General features: G+C 41.0%; 1 protein-coding gene, 1 non-coding gene and 1 pseudogene across 18 annotated transcripts in view; 2 read left to right on the forward strand and 1 right to left on the reverse strand.

Moving 5' to 3' along the window:
* The window catches only part of ERC1 (ELKS/RAB6-interacting/CAST family member 1), a 554,906-nt gene extending 549,488 nt beyond the window's left edge, over positions 1–5,418 (reverse strand). For 2 of the 17 annotated variants that reach the window (XM_057318950.1, XM_048216750.2), the window contains exon 1: positions 4,971–5,107. The gene's annotated coding sequence lies outside the window, so the exon portion shown is untranslated. Of the gene's footprint in view, positions 1–4,808; positions 5,108–5,239 lie in introns of those variants that run through there. The other 15 variants (XM_048216754.2, XM_048216748.2, XM_057318945.1 and 12 more) reach the window with 11 other exon arrangements.
* On the forward strand, positions 2,025–18,091 carry LOC113258100 (WD repeat-containing protein 31-like; annotated as a pseudogene).
* Positions 6,931–7,033, forward strand: LOC113258119 (U6 spliceosomal RNA). Its single transcript, XR_003317133.1, has one exon. It is a non-coding gene; the product is annotated as a U6 spliceosomal RNA (small nuclear RNA).
* Positions 18,092–18,351: the final 260 nt, after the last annotated feature.

The raw sequence follows: 18,351 nt of genomic DNA on the forward strand, positions 1-18,351 counted from the left end.
AAAAGACAAGTATCATCTTCCATTCTCCTGAGAACTCCCTGGGTTTCCACAATATCCTAAAGGAATTCCACACATCAGGCATCATTACCACCATCACCACACCCCATCATCACCATCAGGGTGTTGATTTTTACTGGGTACTTACTATATTCCAAGCACTTTATTAAAAGCTTTGTGAGTATCATTTCATTTATTCTTCACAACAATCACATGAAGTAGGACTATTTTTTCCATTTTATGGATGAGAAAATTAACTAAGTTTTAGACAGTAAAGTAATTCACCCAAAGTTATACAGCTACAAAGTGACAGCAATATATAGAGTTTAAGCAAATAAACAATATAATGATTTGCCTTTTTAAGACGACACACTATTTAACATAAAAGAGGGGTGATACCAACACCTCACACTAACACTCAACATTCCAGCAGACCAAACTATTTTCAGATCACTCAATTTGACCTACAGCTTTCTGGACCTTGGGCTCTGCAAATCCTGTTCCCTCTACTTGCATCCTTTTCATTTAGCCAAATCCCACTTATCTTTAAGATCTCATCTCAGATCTTCCAACAGTCCAGTTTAGGAATCCATCCTATGTGCTGATACAGAACCCTACTGAAGTACAGCAGCCCACAAACTCCTATTAATTTTTCCTCTTCTCTCATTAGAATAAAACTCCTTAAGAAAAAGGGACCCTGTCCATTATTCACCATGGAGTCCATCTGGCCTAGCCCAGGACTTAGATCACAAAAGGTACTCAATAAATATGTGATAAAGGAATGAATAATGAAGACACTTAGTAATCAAATCATTTCACAAGCATGTACTCAACCAAACAAAATGTTATCTAAGTTGACTTTTACACAAACCTATGCTTCTATTCAATCTTCTTCTATTCAAAAGTACACACTAAATGGCTTAATTACCATTTAGTTGATAAGCATTTCACAAACATTTTTTCCCATATAATATACAAAAGAAAACTTAAAATTTAAAGGTCAGGAAAGTAACTGCTAATGGGTTTAGGACTTCTCTTGAGAGTGAAGAAAATGTTCTAAAATTGATTGTGGTGATAGTTACACACACCAAAAAAACTGAACTATACACTTTAAATGAGTGAATTGTATGAATTATTTCTCAATAAAGCTATTATAAAATAAAAACAAAAGGCCTGCATGTAGCTAGACTTAAATTATGAAAACAAATACTAAGCCTGCAAAAAAAGAAAAAAAAAAACGTAGAAGACAAAATATCTGTTATATTTATGCAATTTTAAAATAGCTAAACCAGGAACGCCTGGGTGTCTCATCGGTTAAGCGTCTGGCCCAGCTTGGGGTGTGATCCCAGGCTCCTGGGATCAAGTCCCGAGTCAGGCTCCTTTCTCCGTGGGGAGCCTGCTTCTCCCTCTGGCCCTCTCCCCTACTTGTGCACGCGCTCACTCTCTCTCTCTGACAAATAAATAAAATCTCTTAAAAAATAAGTAAATAAATAAAATAAAATAGCTAAACTGTATTATTGCACAAATTTCACTGGCTAAGGAAAACAAGAACTTGGAAACAGTGACTGCCTTCAGGAACAAAGTGATGGGATAGGAGACTTTTCCCTATGTACTCCTGCATACCTTCTGATTTGGTACATATATTACCTATTTTTTAAATGAGCATAATAGTTATTAATATATTTAAAAATAACAAAATTAATAAGAAAAATGTCTTGTCTGTCCTTAGTATAAGTATACACTCACAGACTGCCTACTTTGTTCTGAAAAGAATAAAAACTGAAATATATGTTTTTAAAAAATCAATTCAGGGAAGTGAAAAAGTGCCGAATTCTTACATCTATTTCATCTCATACTAAAAAGCATTTACTTATATTTCTGCTATTAGACATTATAATCCTGCAAAATTCTCCCTTACCCAACACTCTGACACATCTTTAAACAATGACACATTTGATCATTCCCTCCTTGAAAACGTCCTTTCCTTCACTGCTAGTACATCACACTCTCCTGGTTTTCCTAACCCAATGACCTTTTATCAATCTCCTTTGCCAGGTTTCTCTTCATCTCCCCAAAAAAGTCTCTGGAAGGTAAGTTCCATGAAGGCAGGGATTTTTGTCAGTTTGTTCACTACTGTATCCCCAATGGCTAAAAAAAAAAAAAAAAAAGTACCCAGAACCATACTCAATAAATAACCACTGAATGAATCAGTGCTCCAAGGCTCAGATGTTGAAGAACTATAGAAATAAATTATATTCTATATAACCTGTACGCTAATTTACTTCATTACATTTGTCTGAAAATTGATAATGAATGTAGTGATCATTATTTAGTTAACCAATATACTTCATTCCCTGGTCGTATTCCACTGATGTTCTGATATGGAATGTGTATACTGCACATTTAACAGCTCTTCCACTACTTCTAAAAGCACAAACTTAGAGCAGAAGAAGAGCAGTTGTTGCTATAAGAACCTTCACTTTTATCTTACTTCTAGTACTAATGTTGAATTAACAGACTGACACACTTACCTGACTTTAGTAATGGGGGGGAGGGAGTCTCAGTAAATTCAACAAGAACATCACAGTAATGACTAGCAAGTGATATTTCTTGAAAAATAAAATGTATTTTTTTCAGGCATAACAAATTTTAAAGAGAAACAGACCACTTCTACCTTACACTTTCCCCCAAATCCCATGATTTCATTCCCACAAAGAATCACACCCCACTGTCAGCCATGCAAATGTAATTTTAGCAATATACATACAAAGTTTCACCTGATATCTTAGTTCACATTTGTCCTCATTCGTGCCCAATTAAATCAAACTATAATTTGAAAGCCAAAACTAGATGTGGGGGCGCCTGGGTGGCTCAGTCGTTAAGCGTCTGCCTTTGGCTCAGGGCGTGATCCTGGCATTCTGGGATCAAGCCCCACATCAGGCTCCTCTGCTGGGAGCCTGCTTCTTCCTCTCCCACTCCTCCTGCTTGTGTTCCCTCTCTCGCTGCCTGTCTCTGTCAAATACATAAATAAAATCTCAAAAAAAAAAAAAACTAGATGTGAATTTTAATTTTTCCTTCTAAGTAACTAATCTAAAATCAAAAGTATTCATTTGCCAACTTCTAATCTGATCTGTTTGAATACATTTAATTGAATCTTTTAGAATCACAAATTGGACACACCCTTTCTCACTTAATAGCTACTGTATCATCTGTTGCCAGTAAGTCTCTTCAAGCAGAAGTATTTTCTAGAATAGTCTGCCCATTAATTAGGCATGTTTAAAAAAGGCGATGATCTGCAACTACTGACACTCACATCTGTATATTTCTCTCTTGGGTTGCAGGAAAGCACTTCCCTGGCTATGTTCCCAAATAAATTGAGTAAGCCTTGGGAAAGTCACTGCTTAAATTCCATTTCATGACGGTTTCTCTTCCTCCACAAATGAATTATTGAGAGTCATGCCTACTTCCATCCATTACATAATACATGTCCATCACAAGACCTGTTTTCTGAGCAAGAAACAGCTTAAGTGACACTGATAGATAAGGTCAGTGAATACTGTCATCTAACAGGGAGTAGGAATCCATAAAAGATTCTGATTTAATGTATAAAGTTGTGAAACACTGATGCGAACAACACTGAACATTGTTTACTCTTAGTAACATGTATCTCCCTATGAAGTGAGATACGTGCCCCCAAAATGTTATTAAAGAGCATTTTAAAAGCACCTGACTCCAAGAACATTTCTCAGAAATTGAGGTACCTACCGGAAAAAAAAAAAATTTATTTCACTTCATTTTTAAAGTGTCTAATAACATTGGCAATTGAGAAATAAAAATAATTCCCAATACCTTTTTTGAACACAAAATGTCTAAATGTCAAGGTCTGTTGAAAAATGAGCTGTAAAAGACCACCGTGCTTTAAAACAGTTAGGCATTTTTCATATAATGAGCTCCAACAGAACTGTTCAAATTACCCATCCAAAGCAGTCGACCACAACCACATGCAACTATTACTCAGAAACGTGTCTTCCAAAGCAACCACCTGATTTTCAGGCCTTCTCTTAAGGGAACAGGATAAAGCTTGTGAGATGATATAAAGAGATCTTTTAGGCACAGAAAAAGACTGCAAGATAACACCTTTAAGGAACTAGGTGTAATGGGACCTATTCCCTTATGCTGCTGCCAGAATGAAGTTGTCTTAATCCAAGATCTCACTCTTCTTGAGGGTGTAAAACTTTAAACCCAGCCACCCTCACAATGTACCCACCTGCGCCAAAAGCAGACGGATTCTCTTCCCTCCCGACTCACACCGCCAGGAGGAAAAATAATAATAACCAAACCCTAAAGTAGAAATGTGAGACCTAGTGCAATAGCTTCTCCAACTGCCTCAAAGGCAACATCCACAGCTCATCTTCCTTTTGAAATACAACCCTTCATCTCTTATCTTACTATTTCACAGAAGAAAAAAAATCCTCATCTCTTTCAGCATTTTACAGTCGCCTAAACACACAGATCCACCCTGACCGCACCCCAACCTCCTCATGGTTCCCCAATTTCTCCATCTCGCCACTACCTCGCCCGCAACATCATGCCTCAAACCCTCCGCTCTCGAAGCGCCCAGAACCCCTATCTCCCATCTCCCACCTCGGGCTCCCCACATTTATTGCCTCAGCTCCCGCCCAATCCTAGAGCTCGGTGGGGTGGAGCCCCCGGGGGGCTGGGGTGGGGTGGGGTGGGGTCCGCCCCTCCCCGGACTTTCCCATCCCCCGCCCCGGTAGGGAGAGGAGGGGGAGGGGGTCCTGAAGCCTCACCTACAGCTCCGCCCCTCCCCGGGGGCGCGCTGCCCAACCCTAGCCAGGGCCGTGAGGAAGAAGCAGGCTAAGAAAAGGCAAAAAAAGCCTCTGCGCCAGCGGCAGGCGGGAAGCTCTCGGTCCCGCCCGACTTCCGAGCTGCCGCCACGGCGGCCGTCTCACCCTCCTCAGGGCTGCTGCTGTTGCTGCCGCTGCCGCCCAGGCGCCGCCACCACCGCCGCCGCCGCCGCCGCCACTACCGCCGCCACCACAGCCACAGTACGGCCCCAGCGCCCGTCGACGTCACTGCGCCCCGCCCCCTGCGCGAGACACCTAGCCCCGCCCCGGGCCGCGAGACACCGCGAGCTCCGCCTCCTCCCAACCGGGCCACCTAGCCTTCCCGCACCCTCGTGGGAGTGCGACTTGGCATCCCGCAGGCCTCCGGCGCCTACCAGAGGAAGGCAGGTCTGGGGCTAGGAGAAGGGTGACTCAAGGTTCCGGCGGCGACTGCGCGCCCAAGCAGAGCAACGGACGCGGGGCGTCCACACCCCCCACGTCTGGCCCCTGCGGCCACGGGAAGGGAGAGCCGGAGCCTGCTCCGGGAAAAGGCAGTAGGTGGGAGGGAGGCAAGGCGGCGTTTGTCTCCTTCTGCTTGCCGTAGGAAGTGGACGGGCCAGGCCCGAAGAGCGGAATCGTCGCTTTCCCAAACCTTAGAGTCGCCCCACCCCCTCCTTGGCGGGGCCCGTTACACAAGCCCCAGGACCGCCACCGCTGTAGAGAGTAGGTATAGGGTTGTCATACATTCCGGGCTGCACTCCCACGGCCGCAGTAGGAACCCTTTGTCCGAGGGAAATTGGATTTTTTCCCCCACCCTTAGCTTTTCCGAATGTGGCCGCGGGGCTGTCCGCTCGACCTTAGGGAAAGAACTAAGGCATCGCAGAAGACCCACGCCAGTGTACGTGGTTTTTCTGTAGGAGCACTGCGAGAGAGGAGAGCGTGGGCGGAATTTAAGGTGCATATTCAGCTCCTGCGGTGTGCCAAATACGGCGGGCGCTACGTTGTCTTATTTGGTCCTCACAACAGCCGGGCTTGTCTACTAGGCAAATGGTACCGTATTTCAGGAAACCGAATTTTCTTGTACTGAATTGCAGTCGGTTTTCTTTCGTCGGAGTCACGCAAAGAGGGCAGCTGCATCCATTAATTTACGAATGTAGGTAAACTATCCCTAACCAAGAAAGTAGGAGCGATGTGAATTATATTTGCCCCAGCCTTTTCGGTTGAATCAAATAATTTAAAATGCCCTTAAAAGGGGTTGAGGCATTCTTTTACCCCTAATTATTCTCCGCCACAGTTAGCCAATTAACACTCCTTCATAATCCCACCAACATTTTCCGTCTCTGCTCAGTATTCACATCCATTCATTCACCAAATTCTACTGTTACATCCTGCCCAGACTGTTCCCTCCCAGATCACCACGCACTTGGATTATTGCAGTTCCCGGTCCTGCTGTACAGTCGCCCCCTTCAGTACATTCAACATATGCCTACCAATGGTTAGACTGCGCTGCCGAGGAAGATTGTATAGCTGCCAAATAAGCATCCTAAAATACTTCTTTTTTTTTTTTTTTTTTGGACATCTGGCTTTTTACCCCAAAAAAAGCCATCCTTCTTCGACTGTTTTTCAAGATCTTTCTCATGTAACTGCTGATCTGCTCATCCTGTTACTCCCCAGCAGTGTGGGAAGGTAAAAAAAAAAAAAAAAAAAAAAGTGGGAGTCATATCCTAGTTTCCATTTTGCCACACTCTACTTGAATGACCTTGGGAAAATCACTTTATTTCTCGGTTCTACTTTTCTTAACTGTAAAATGGGGTGTGAACTCGATGTTTGAGATCCGATATGTCACTAAAATGTGTGGATCTGGAGAGTTACTGTGTTAAGCACTAAGTCATACTATCAATTTCAGGATACTATCAGTATCACAGACTCAGAATTTTGGTATTTTGTTTTTTGCGTGTGTTTGGGGGTTGTTTTTTGTTTTTTTTTTTTTTTTGCCCTTCCACTGGTTGATTTTCTTATTTCCTACTCTGCCCCAGATTTTTTTTTTTAACTTACCTCTAGTAATTTTTTTATTAAAGCCAGCTGAGTGCACCCTTGGGCAGCACATATACTAAAATTGGAATGATAGAAGATTAACATAGCTCCTGTGCAAGGATGACACACAAATTAATGAAACATTCCATAATTTTAAACTAATGTAACATTGGTTGTCAACAATACTTCAATTACCAAAAAAAAAAAAAAAAAAGCCAGGGTGCACCTGGGTGGCTCAGTCAGTTAAGCGTCTGCCTTCTGCTCAGGTCACAAACCCAAGGTCCTGGTCCCCTTAGGTCATGATCCCAGCATCCTGGAATCAAGCCCTATGTCCAGCTCCCTGCTCAGCGGGGAGTCTGCTTCTCCCTTCCCCTGCTCTTACCCACTCGCTCTCTCTCTCCCTCTCAAATACGTAAAATCTTTAAAAAGATAATAATAAATTAAAAATAAACTTTAGAAAAGCTAGCTGACTAAGCACATGCATTCATTACCTCCACTTCTTGAGACCCCCATTAAAATGCTAATAAAGGAATTTTAAAAATGATACAAAACCCATACATAATAGAAAATGGCAAGGAGACCACCAAAACAGATATATTTTTTTTTAATGTACACACAAAGTGAGTGCGGTCTGACTAAACACAATGAAAGAAACCATAATGTGGAGTAGGTGCAGGAGGTACTGCAGCCAACAGAGAGGTGAAGTAAAGATCTCTATATAGAACAGAAGAACCCATCCTTATCTCAGATACAGTAAGTAGGCACTTATCCCAGGCTAAAAATCAAGAGTTCTCATAATCTCTGTGGAGGAGTTGGGTGGCTATTTCAGCGTTTAATGACTAAGAGTGAAGCAGTTTTCATTCTGGCACAATAGCTGGTTTTCTACCCACTCACACTTGGGTGAAGTTGTGCAAGTTGGCAAGACCCTCCCCAGTTCACAAGATGCCTAATCAGCATTCCAATCACTTCATCTTAGACATAAACAGACAACCAAGGATTCGATTATTAGGTATTTAAAAGAAGTCTCCAATTTAGGGGAGGGGGAAAAAGATAAACAGAAAATGTGGCCATAGAGGAAATAGAGAAACTTCAGAGAACTTAAAAAATAATAATTAGTATGCTCATGGACTTTTATTACACCTATGAAATAAGAATAATATACTCAGTATACTCAGATAAAGTAACAATCCAAGAATAAAAAGTAAGTCTTGAAATCATATTTAAGAAATTGTCAAAATTAGGGACGCCTGGGTGGCTCAGTCGTTAAGCGTCTGCCTTCAGCTCAGGGCGTGATCCCGGAGTTCTGGGATCGAGCCCCACGTCGGGCTCTTCCGCTGGGAGCCTGCTTCTTCCTCTCCCACTCCCCCTGCTTGTGTTCCCTGTCTCGCTGGCTGTCTCTATCTCTGTCAAATAAATAAAATCTAAAAAAAAAAAAGAAATTGTCAAAATTAGAGCACCCGGGTGGCTCAGTTGGTTAAGCATCTACCTTTGGCTCAGGTCAAGATCTCAGGGTCCTGAGATCGAGCCCTGAATTGGGCTCCCTGCTCAGCGGGGAGTCTGTTTCTCCCTCTGCCTCTTCTCTCCTCCAGTTTGTTCGTACTCTCTCAGATAAATAAATAAATAAAATCTTCAAAAAAAAAGAAATTGTCAAAAGTATAAATTCACTTGAACTGTTAAAAGATTAAGTGAATGAAATTTTTACAAATACAAGAAACATGGGCACCTAGCTAGCTCAGTCAGAAGAGCACACAACTCTTCATCTCCAGGTCATGAGTTTGAGCCCCATGTTGGGTGTAGAGATTACATAAATAAATAAATAAACTTAAAAAAAAGAAGAAATATTTGAAGAGATGGAAATTGCAAGAGAAAACATAAGAGAAAGAATCTATCCAAGAGGACTAATATTACAAGAGAAAGAGAAAACAAAGTAAATAAAAAATGGAAAATTACTCAAAAATAATGGACGAAAATTTCCCAGAACTTAAAGTGTCTATTAGCACAGAATGAAAACAAAGAAAAAACAAAATATTGTAAAATATTGGAACTGCAAAAACACAGAAGATCTTAAATTTCCAAAGGAAAAAAATATGTGATCCAAAAATCAAGCTGACATTAGAATTCTTACCAGTAACTCTAAATATAAGAAGATAACAAAGAGTTTCAAGTTTCTGAGGGAAATATTTCTTGAACCTCAAAACCTAAGAAGAAAAATTTAATTTTCAAAAAATTTCCGCTCCTGGCTGAATTGTCATTAAGTAAAAGAGCAGAATGAAAACATTTTCAGATCTGCAGGGATTCATAAAGGTAAACTCCTACATACCCTTTTTTTATTTTTTTAAGCTATTTATTTATTTATTTGACAAAGAGAGGAACAGAGAGAGAGCACAAGCAGGGGGAGCAGCAGAGGGATAGGGAGAAGCAGGCTCCCCACTGAGCAGGGAGCCCAATGTGGGCCTCAATCCCAGGACGCTGACTGAGATCATGTTCTGAGCCTAAGGAAGATGCTTAACCGACTGGGCCACACAGGCACCCCTCAGATACCCTTTTTTAAATAGAGTTACTCGAAGATGTGGTCACGCAAAATGAGATAGAAAATAGGGTATTTGACAATATCATAGTCAAGGATCACTAGATCTAATTCAGGAGGACAGGGAAGATCTAATTCAGGGAAGTCCCAAGAGCTCTAGGCTAGATTGGAACGGAAAGATAGGAGCTCTGGGAGAGAAATCTGAAGAAGAGAGAATTCAACTGAATAATTACATGAAAGAAGACTTAGAAAATGCTGTTTTCTGGTGTTCAGCTTTTAGATCCAACATATTAATAAATTATAAATAATCTTGCTATCATTAAAGATAGTTTGTGAATTTATACCATTATACCATTGCTGACAACATAAAGGTAAAAATACAGTGGACAGTTTAAGATGTGGAACATAGGGAGGAAAGGTAGAAGTAAAGGTAAAAGCATTCAAGAGATTATGTTTATTATTGGCAGAACTTTTCTGGTTATTAAAATGTATTGTTAGAAGTAGGAAAAGTAGCTAATGGAGGACCGTCATCATCTATATTGAGAGGGTAGGAAAACACAAGATACAAGGTTTATAAGTAAGCTAAATCATCATCAAGAAATGGTAGCAAAAGACTTAGTAGTGTTATAATGGCAATACTCCCCTATTTTTCTGAAGATTCTATGCAATCCTATTAAACTCTCAGCCGTATTTTTTTTCAAGAATTGACAAGCTGTGTCTCTCACATGGAAATGTAAGGGACACAGGATAGCCAAAATAATGCTTAAAAAAAGAAAAGGAAAACACTCATTCTTCCTGATTTCAAAACTGACTACAAAGCTACAGTGATCTAGATAGTGTAGTACTGGAAAAGTAATAGACATATATGTCATGAAATGGACTTAAATGTTCAGAAATAACCCATACATTGATGGACAATTAATATTCAACAAGAACGTCGAGGTAATTCAATGGGAAAAGAATAGTCTTTTCAACGAAGGGTGCTGTAATGATTGTACATCCAAATGCAAAAGAATGAAACTGGACCCCTACATCACATTTACAAAAATTAATCCAAAATGGACCATAGACCTAAATATAGATGTTAAAACAATAATACTGTTAGCGAAAACATAGGTGTAAATCTGTGTGACCTTGGATTAGGCAATAGTTTTTTAGCTATGAAACCAAACATACAAGTGACAAAAGAAAAAAAAAGAGGAAAATTGGACTTCACCAAAATGGAAAACCTTTGTATTATTCAGCCTTAAAAGGAAAGGAAATCCTGACACATGTTACAACATGAATGAATCTTGGAGACATGATGCCAAGTGAAATAACCCAATCACGGAAGGACTGTATATTGTACAATTCCATCTATATGAGATATCTAGAGTAGTCGAATTCATAAAGTCAGAAAGTAAAAGGGTGCTTGCCAGGGGCCTGGGGGAGGGAGAATGCGGAGTTAGTGTTTAGGAATTACAGTACTTCCCAAACTTCAGTTTGGGAAGATGAAGTTCTGGAGATGATGGTGGTGATGACTGCATATCAATGTGAATGCATCTAATGCCATACAACTGTACATTTTCAAATGGTTAAAATGGTAACTTTTATGTTGTATATATTTTACCACGATAAAAAAAAATTATCTCTTGTACTTCAAATACACTGGTTTGGACTGAATTGTGTTTCTTCAAAGTTCCTCACCCTTTCCCAAACCTTCAAAAAGGTAATTAAATTTAAATGAGGTTGTAAGAGTGGAACCCTAATCCGATAGGACTGGTGTCCTTGTATGAAGAGGAAGAGACTCTCGGACTATGCCCAGAGAAAAGGCCACATGAGGACACAACCTGAAGATGGCCATTTGCAAGCCAGCCAAACCTGCCCACATCTTGATCTTGGATACCCAGCCTCCGGAACTATGAGAATTAAATTTTTGTTGTTTAAGCCATGATATTTTGTTATGATATCCCTACCAGACTAATACAGATTCTGATATTGAGAGGTGAGAAGTTGATGCAGTAAATACCTAAGAAATGTGGAAGTAACTTTGGAATTGGGTTATGATTAGAGGCTACAAGAGTTTTGAGGTGCATGTTAGAAAAAGCTTATTCTGCCTCGAGAAGAGAGACCGTTGGTACAAAAATGGATATCAAAGGTGATTCTGGTGAGATCTGGGACAGAAGTGAGCATGTTGCTAAAAACTGGAAGAAAGATGACCTTTATCAAATGGCAAAGAAATTGGCCAAATTGTGTTCTCGTATTTTGTGGAAAGTAGAATTTTTTTTAAAGATTTTATTTATTGACAGAGAGATGGAAAGTAGAATTTTTTTTTTAAGATTCTTATCTATTTGACAGAGAGACAGCATAAGTGGGGTGAGGGTCAGAGGGTGAAGGAGAAGCAGATCCCCTGCTGGGCAGGGAGCCCGACACAGGGCTCAATCCAGGACCCTGGCATCATGACCTGAGCCGACGGCAAAAGCTTAACCAACTGAACGACCCAGGTGCCCCTGGAAAGTAGAATTTAAAAGTAATAAAGTTGAATATTTCTAAGCAAAGTGCTGAAGGTGCAGACCGATTTCTTCTTACTGTTTATAGTAAAATGCAGTAAAACAAATCGAAGGAATTGTTAAGCAGAAAGGAACCAGGACTTGAAGATTCAGAAAATTCTTAGCCTCTCTGTGATATTATGATTTATATTTGGTCACTCAGATGACCAAAATATATTTCTCAAATGTATTTGTCCATGTTCTGGCTCACAGCTCCCAAAACCCTTGGAATTTCCTGAGCAATAAGAGCAATGGGAACATCTTTTGTCATGGTATTTGGTGACATAGGTGAAATAAATGTCTTATAACAAGCCCCTTTCCACAACTGGGCTTATGTTAATGAATGACTTTTGGAAAGCTCCTAAGGATGGGGGCTGGTTGCCAGGAACACCAAACAGGAATAAAGGTTTGGAACTTCCAGTCCCCTCCCCAACCCCAAATCCTGGGAAGGAAGAGGGGCTGGAGTTTGGATCAATTACCAGTGGCCAATGATTTAATCAATCTTGCCTATGTAACCAAGCGTCCATCAAGAACCCAAAAGGATGGGATTTGGAGAGCTTCTGGGATGGTGAACACGTGGAGGTATGGGTTCAGTGATGCACCTGGAGAGGACATGGAAGCTCTGCATCCTTTCACCATCCCTTGCCCAATGCCTCTCTTCCATCTGGCCATTCCTGAGTTATATCCTTTTATAATAAACCAGTAAGAAAGAGAGAACCACTAAGAAAGATATGTCTCTGAGTTCTGTGAGCCACTCTAGGAAGTTAATCAATCCTAAGGAGGGGGTCATGAGAGCCTCTGATTTATAGCCAACTGGTCAGAAGTATAGGTAACATTCTGAACTTGCAAATGGCATCCTGAGTTGGAGGGGATCATTGGAACCTCCAATTTGTAGCCAGTTGGCCAGGGACACAGGTAATAACATAGACCTGCATCTGACATATGAAGGAGCAAGAAAGAGAGTGGGGTGACAGCAGTCTTGTGTGACTGAGCCCTTAACCAATGGGATCTGATACTATCTCTGGGTAGATACTGTCAGATTTGAGTTGAATTATAAGATACCCAGCTGGTGTCTGGAGAACTGCTCCTTGGTAATGTGGGGAAACCCACCCCCATCCTACATGTTGGAATTGGGGGCAGTACCCAATTACTATCCATATTACAAAACAAGAAAAGGTATATTCTACAAAGCACATCAAAGGTGTGGCTGGAAAATCATTTGATAAAGAGATCATGGGTGCTGTAGGGTCTAAGGGCAGGCTGTCCCAAGATGGGCCACTTTGGCATGAACATCATTTTGAATTAAAAACAATTAAAACCCAACAGATTCAGAAAAAGCGTTTTACCTCCCCCTCAACTGCCTGTTTGTGCCAGGAAGAGAGCTATTAATAGAGATTCCTCTTTACCTAAGAAACTTATTTACATTATAATAAGGTAACCTTGGTTTTCTAAACATCTTTCACCTTCTTGCTAATGGTCTTTCTCCCTTGTATACTCAGATACCCTCTCTTTAGCTCATATAAGCATCACATTGCCTGACTGTCTTTGGAATTTCCATATCTGTGTGGATTCCCTGTATGTATGCTTTTACATCTGATTTTCTTTTGTTATTCTGTCTCATATCAATTTGATTCTTAGTCCAACTAGAAGGACCTTGAAGGTAGAGAAGATTCTTCCTTCTGACACTGTGACTCATGGATTTAATCAGCCATCTCATAAGTATCCAGGAATAGAGATGGGAGCAGAAACACAGCCAGCTTGCAATAATGGGGACAGAGTCAACAAAATAAAGGAATCCTGTTGGACTTCTGGGATTCTACAGGATAAAAAAATAGAGCTATCTGGCTGCCAGTCCCCATTATCCTTCAAGAAAAGAGAGGAATAGCACCAAAAGCTATTCAGAGATCAGCAGAACTGTCACTCCTACCATGAGCCTGGAGGATACAGGTCTTGGTGGCGGGTGCGGGGGGGGGGGGGCGGGGAGGGGGCCAGGCTGTATCCTCAGTTTCAGTGTCTCAGGCTGCTACCAACCAGTCCCTCAGGAAAAGCTACTGCCCGGGACTAAGAGGATGATGCTGCCACCCCTGTAGCCCCAGAGGGCAAAGTATTGAGCCAGAAAATATTACACTTGAGCCTAAAAATCTAATGGAATTTGCCTTGCTAAATTTTGGACTTCCTTTGGGTCCACCCCACACTCTTTCTTCTTTCTGATTTCTCTCTTTTAAAATGGGAATGTCTATCCATGCCTGCCTCACCATGGTATCCTGGAAGCACAGAATTTCTCTGTGTCACAAGCTCACAGCTGGAAGAAGAATTTACCTCAGGATCAATCAATTTCAAGTCTCATCCATACCTGATTTAGATGATATTTAGATGAGGATTTGGATATGGAATTGATTCTGGAACGGGTTAAGAATTCGGAATTGGGGTGAATGTATTTTGCACATGAGAAGGATATAAACTTTGGGTACCCAGAGGGCAAAGTGTTTTGGACTGAACTGTGCTCTCCTACTATTTATACACGGAAGCCTTAATCCACAATTTGGCTGTATTTGGAGACAGGATCTTTTAAAAGGCGATCAACGTTAACTGAGGTCATAACCAGTCTGTGGTATTTTATTATACCAGCCCTAGAAGACCAACTCAGGCGCTGTCAGGAAAGTGAAAAGACAGAGCACAGAATGGGAAGAAATTTTGCAAACCGTATATCTGATGTTATACCTAGAATATATAAATAATTCTTAAAATTCAACAATAAAAAGCCAACCCCACTTAAAAAAACAGGCACAAAATGTGAATAGATATTTCTCCAAAGAAGATATACAAATAGCCAAAAAGAAAACTTCCTAAAAATTGTGCACACAACCTCTGCTTATATCCCATGGCAAAAGCTCACTACATGCTCATTCTTTGCTCAAGGAAAAACTGGAAATACAGCTTTTATTGTGGATGGTCATGGACCCATCAAAATTAAGTTCTATTACTAAAATAAAGAGAAAATGGCTAATGGGCAACAACTATCAATCGCTGTCACACATCTCTACCTAGAAAGCAGCACAGAGACACAAGGAAATGAAACTATGACAGGTTTCAGGACATGAGGATAGAAAAGGCAGTTTCCTAATTTAAATCTACTTAGAGTCCCAGAAGGAGAATGGAGAGAATGGAGACGAGCTTATGTCCGTATAATGAGTGAGGACTTTCCATATTGATAAAAGCATAGATCCACACATCAGAAATCACCAAGAAGACTAAGTAAAAAATCCAACCTAGAAAATTCCAGGGAAACTGTCAACATAAAAGATGATACTTTTTTTTTTTTTACAGCATACCTTCAAATCAGTTGCATTATTGTCCTAAGTGCTGCTGTAACATAGTACCACAAAGTGGGTGGCTTAATGTAACAGAAATTTATTGTCTCACCGTTCTGGAGTCTACAAGCCCAAAAGCCGGGTGGCAGCAGGGTCATGAACTGGTAGGGGAAAATCCTTCCTTGCCTCTTCCTTGTTTCTAATGATTTGCTATCAATCCTTGTCAGTGGGCTCAGACACTTGGCTTGCACCTGCAAAACCTCAACCTCTGCCTCCATCACCATCTGTTATCTCTTCATATATCTGTGTCTCTGTGTCTCTTTTCCTCTCCTAAAACGACACCAGTCATATTGAATTAATGGGCCGCCCTTCTCCAATATGACCTTATCTTAACCAATTATATCTGCAATTGTCCTATTTCAAAATAAGGTCACATTCTTAGATACTGGGGCTTAGGGCTTTAACATATCTTTTTGAGTTGTACAATTCAACCCATAACATCAGGCCAAAAAAAAAAAATCAGCTTATTTACAAAAGCACAATAATTAAACTGACAGCAGACTTGTTAACACAAAAGGGAAACCAGAAGACAGAATAATATCTTCAAGTATTTAGGAAAATAACTGTCATCTTGGAATTATGTACCCAGTAACACTATTTAATAAGACCAAGGACAAAATAAAGACATTTCACCTGAACAAAAGCACAGGGTTTATTACCAATTGATCTTCACCAAAGGAAACTATAAATGACACTTCAGAAAAAAAATAATCCTAGAAAAAGTTCTGAAAGACAGGAATATAGTGATCAAAGAAATTAGTGAACATGTAGAGATATCTAAATACACATAATTTATAACTTTCCAAAACTGATTGAAGAAGAAATAGTAAGACCATATATTTCTATAAATATATATGTAAAGAAATATATGTATTTCTGTATGAAGAGATTTGATTAGTAAAAACTCTCTCATTAAAAAAAAGTCCAGAAGTTTATACAAATCAGTTCCACAAAATATTTAAGGAACAAATAATTTTAAACTTATTTTCAACACGTCCAGAGAATTTATAAAAAGTAGAGTTAGAAAATGCCCCAGTCCAACTCATTTACTGAAGTTAATAAAATATTAATACCAAAGCCAGACAAGGATAGTATATGAACATTAAATTATAGAATAATACTCATGAAGAAAGGTACAAAAAGAATAAGTAGCAAACCAAATACAACACTGCATTTAAAAGATAGTGTATTATAACCAGGTTGGGTTTACCCAGGGGTACAAACGTAATTTAATACTAGAAAATCAATGCAATTTACCACATTAAGGTATTAAGGGAAAAAAGTATATCCATAGATACACCAAAAAATATTTGATAAAATCCAATACCCATTTATGTTAAAAATTCTAGCAAGACACCTCCTGTCCTAGCGATGCACCTCACTGCTCGGGACAGAGGCACGGGAGGTGTGGAGTGTGGTAGCGGTGGGCACCCTCCGCTCTGTGCCCACCGGCCTCAGCTCCGAGCCTGGCCAGCCTGCTGCAATCACAGAAATGAGCAAGTGTCTGCCTGAACTGTTTTCCAAAGGATAAACATTACAAGGCATTGAATACAGCAGCTCACCAAGGAAATCCTATTTTTTAAAAAGATTTTGTTATTTTTAAGTAATCCCTACACCCAGACTCACAATCCTGAGATCGAGAGTCGCACGCTCTACCAAATGAGCCAGCCAGACACCCCAAGAAAACCCTGTTGGTCCGCGGGGGACACAACTTCCCACAGCCGCAGGGAGGCTGCTGCTCAGGAACCATCTGAAACGAGCTCTTTTTCAGGAGGTTTTGTGTAAATTTTGTGCAGCGATGGGGAAACTGCAAAGCAAACTCAAGCACGGCACTTCTCAATACAGCAGGCCCAATGGAATTATGGAAGAGAGAATTCAAACTACAGCTTGTCAGGCGTCTGGCCCGGCCCCTGTGGACACGGTCTCTGTTGTTTCTGCTCTGAACTCGGACCATGTCTCCAGAGGAAAAGACAAGACAGTCGTGGCCTCTAATTGGAAAACTGGAAATGTGGTGAAAGGTTCAGAGGACGAAGGCAGCCTGTACTCACAAATCAAGCCAGTTCTTCAGCACCTGTCATGAAAGGATGGTCACGATGTGGGACTTGCGTGGTCCCTCACAACCAAGGCTGCAGTTCCCTGGCCATGCCCTGGCGGTCACTGCATTGGCTGTGAGTCCAGACGTGTCACAGCTGCACCCTGGCTCTCGGGACACCGCCCTGCTTCTGTGGGATGTTGGGACCAGTGTACAGAGAGAGCCTCCGTCTCTAGGAACCCAGTCACTTACCTGTGCTGGGTCCCCCAAGAACCATATACACTACAGACTTCGGAAGATTAAAACCGTCCAGAGTATGGAACAGTCGAGGGCTGCAGGTACCTCATACATTTCCTGCAAAGCAGCTGAATCAGACTTACCGTGAGGTCAGTGAGGGCAGACACAAGTGTGTCTCCTAGAGCAACAGCTTTGGAGGAGAAGGCTGTGAAGCCACATTGTGGAACCTAAGGCAGACACGGAACAGAATATGAGACTATAAGGGGCGTTTCCAGACTGTTGCATCCTGTGTCTTTCTACCAAGAGCACTGGCCTCCATGCCTGTAATTGCTACTTTATCACATGACTGCAAAGTGACATTTAGGAAACAACACACTGGAGCCTGCCTGTTCACCTTGTCCCTGGATAGATTAGGACCTTTGACTTCCCTGGCTGTTAGTGACACTGTCTCCTTAGGGTATGCAAGTTTCAGCAGAGGAATTCACCTATTCAGAGGGGACCACAACCAAGGGAAGTAGCAGCTTTCTGAGGCCAAGAGAATTTCACTGGACAGTATCAAACCTTGACCAGTCAAAAACAAAAACAAAAACAAAACAAAAACACCTCTTAGCAAAACAATTATGGAAGAGAAATTTAATCTAATAGGAAACAATTTTGGGGGCGCTTGGACAGCTCAATCAGTTAAGCATCCGACTCTTGTTATCAGCTCAGGTCATAATCTCAGGGTCGTGAGTTCAAGCCCCATGTTGGGCTCCACTTAGGAAGAAAAAAACAACTG

Source organism: Ursus arctos, unplaced genomic scaffold (assembly GCF_023065955.2).
Source record: "Ursus arctos isolate Adak ecotype North America unplaced genomic scaffold, UrsArc2.0 scaffold_26, whole genome shotgun sequence".
Lineage (NCBI taxonomy): Eukaryota > Metazoa > Chordata > Mammalia > Carnivora > Ursidae > Ursus > Ursus arctos.